The sequence below is a fragment of the Nylanderia fulva genome, unplaced genomic scaffold, assembly GCF_048542155.1.
Source record: "Nylanderia fulva isolate GAGA-0341 unplaced genomic scaffold, ASM4854215v1 Scaffold272, whole genome shotgun sequence".
Lineage (NCBI taxonomy): Eukaryota > Metazoa > Arthropoda > Insecta > Hymenoptera > Formicidae > Nylanderia > Nylanderia fulva.
In genome coordinates this window covers 104,882-108,294 of record NW_028190339.1, presented here as the reverse complement: position 1 = coordinate 108,294, position 3,413 = coordinate 104,882, and positions in this window count along the sequence as shown.

Sequence of the window (3,413 nt, the reverse complement as noted above, 5' to 3'; positions counted from 1 at the left end):
GTGTTTACTTTATATATGTAAGAAATAATAAAGTCCAAAAGAGGCCTTTGTGTAATTATGAAAAGTTGTGTTTGTGTATATGTATGAAAAATGTGTAGAGAAGGTTAGACGGAGACAAACTTTTTCTTTTTCTTTTAAAGTGTCAATATATATATATATATACATACATATGAAAAAACACAAAATAAATGTTTAATTACATCATATCTTAAACAAATAATTTAAATCTCCTTATATTTATGCAATAATGGTCGTCCAATGTATATAATATATGTATTCTGACACTTTTAAAGAGAGTGAGAGTGAGAGAGAGAGAAGGAGAGAAAAAGAGAGAGAAGGAGAGAGAAATATACTTTTGCAGAGTACAGTTTTTCTGATGATCTTTGTATTCATAAAGATATATAGGTAAAAGTTTATCTAAAGTGTTAAATTAGATTTAGATTGGTGGAGAGCAAGATTGTTGCAAGAAGCTTATTGTACGTAATGTATTTATGGCATTGAATCAGTCATTTATTGAAAATGCTAAAATGCAGAATATTGGAATATTGTAAATGGCATTGTTATATAACTTCTTTTGTTTTTATAATATGACAATGCATTCTTTCATATGTAGAATCGTCATGAGCGGATTTTGAAAAGGCAAGCTGAGGTGGAGCGTGAACGTAGATTGAGATTTGTCACGTCCGGCTTTATTACTATGTCCGGGTAGCGCGCCAAAGCCGGCCATGACGCTTAACTCCGCCTAGAGACTAAGCGTGGCGCTTCGTAGCGCCTAGGGATCTCCCACCACGGTGAGAGCCCCTACTCCGGAGAGTTCCCCCTCTCCAGGCCACCGCAGGCCCGAGCCGCCGAAACGAAGGACCTCAGAGCAGTCCCGAATTTCGGCAGTTCTTTCCGCGACGCCAAGCAGTGCACTCGCACTCCTAAACCTAACTCTAAGTCTAAATCTAGTTAAGTCCAAATTCGTACTCTAAAAATCTAACTAACTCTAAATTCTAACTTTAAGTCTTAACTCTAACTCTAAGTCTTAACTTCAAAATTCTATTCCAAATAATACCTTGTACTATTATATAATAAACCAGTGTGTTTTCGGGAAACAAGTGTTCAATATATATATCTACAAAATCCATTTCTACAGTATAATGCGATAATAATCAAATCAACTACACGGCATTGCATTCCGAATCCAGAATTAACTCGAGCTGTGTTTGGAGCGGACAACCGCTCATCACTGCCAAGGTAACATTTTTTTTCATACGCCGAAAATAAGGAACCAATGGTGAGATCCGCCGCACATTGTTCTTTCTTATCAAAGCAATTGTTAGAGAATGTTTCTGATTCAAATGCGACATGCCTAAGACGCGACGGGCGGGAAGGAAAAACCAGCTTCGCAAGCTGAATCGAATTTATCGGGAGTCTGTCATTGAACAATTTTCCCAGTTTCTTGGTGTAGAATATCAGGCCGACCCTGAATACGAAAAGCTTTTTCACGCTAAAAACAATATTAACGTTAATAACAACGACGAGCTCGTGCCGTGGAACCCGGTGACCATAACCTTCGGACCACGCCGCATGCCATCACTCAACATCCCAGAGAACGACCCTCGTCGCACGCGTTATCTTCAAATACGAGCCGACTCTATCAGGAAGATACTGCTAAAGGTAAGTGAAATTCATGTTGACTTGAAAAATCGCGCGTGTTAAATAAAATAAGAGACGCCACCGCCACGTGGAAAAATATTCGAGAAAAATCCACGACGCATTTTTCCTTTTTCCGAGCGTTCACCGCGGAAGCCATAAAAAAAGGGTCGGGCAATAAAAGTAGGGTTGACCAGCACGTGCGCTGCAGCCTAAGAAATTCTAACTTAGAAAACGCGAAAAGTATAATATTTTAAATCTTTTTCCTCTTAAAGGAGACAACGTCGCGCATTTATGCAACATAATAATTATTTAACAAACAATAATTGAATCAAGAGTACTCTCGTTCGTTACCAACGGTTACCGACGGTCTTTTCCGACGTCTTACCGACGTTCGTTACCAACGATTACCGATACTTTACCGACGTTCGTTACCAACGGTTACCGACAATTTACCGACGTCTTACCGACGTTCGTTACCAACGATTACCGACAACTTACCGACGGTCTTTACCGACATCTTACCGACGTTCGTTACCAACGTTTACCGACAATTTACCGACGTCTTACCAACGTTCGTTACCAACGATTACCGACAACTTACTGGCGGTCTCTACCGACGTTCGTTACCGACAGTTGCCGACGTTGTATCGACGCCACATCGACTCATTTTACCGACATTTACCGACTTCTCGACAACGTCCGGTCTCATCAACCATCTACGAGCGAACGACGCATGATCTTTTGAAATGCAACTAACGTGGCAGGTATAGATGTGCCCAATCCCCTTTAGAGTGTGGCGATTATATCGTCACATACTTCCCTGAAATTAATAGCGAAAACACGTATATAAATACGGACATACATACATACGAACACTGACTAATAAACATAAATAAAATATAACAGACGAGACGAAAGACGAAAAACATCGAGACGTAACAGAAAAGAAATAAACGGATAGAACATTTTCGAAGCCTATCGAAGGTGAATTTTTAAGCAACGATAGGAAGAGCGTTACACATGCTAGAAGATTCCGCTACCGACAGTCGCCGCGTACAGTCGCACATTTGTTAATCCGCACGAACTTTATATATCTCTGTACCGATATTGAAAAGATTGTTCTTAAAATATATTTAGTGTTAACCATAAATCCTCTCTCACAATTATTTGAATTCCCGTCTCGTATCGAAGCGTCCGAGTAATCCGACGACGCCCGTTTAACCAAAGTGGTGACGTCCCGACGTGATCGCGAGCGAGCGGGAATTCGCGATTCTTTTGTGTTCGCGTGAGAGAGCGGTACATTTTTTACTTTTTTATTGTGACGACCAGTGAGACGATCTATTCGATCGGACCCGGGAAAAGTGATAGTGACCAGTTGCGTGTAAAAAAACGATTTGACATGATTGTGACGCGAGACGATGGAGTGATCGGTTCGCGCGTAGAAACGGAGGCGCGGGCGTACGAGCAGCCGCGTGTGCGGATGCAGCAGGCGGCCCCGATCGCGATGCAGGCGGCCCCAAGTGCGATGCAGGAAGCCAGGATGGAGATGCGACTGGCGCAAATGCGGCTTGCGATGCAGCAAGAGATGGCAGAACAACTAACGGTCATACGTAAGTCGATTGAATCTATTGGCGATAACCGATATCGCGACGATGATCGACGTCGTTCGCGACCTCGTTCGCGTTCACGTTCACGCCCGCGAGCGCGATCCAGCAGCCGTGGTCCACCGGCCAGCGGCGTATGCTGGTATCATTGGCAGTTTGGAGCGGAGG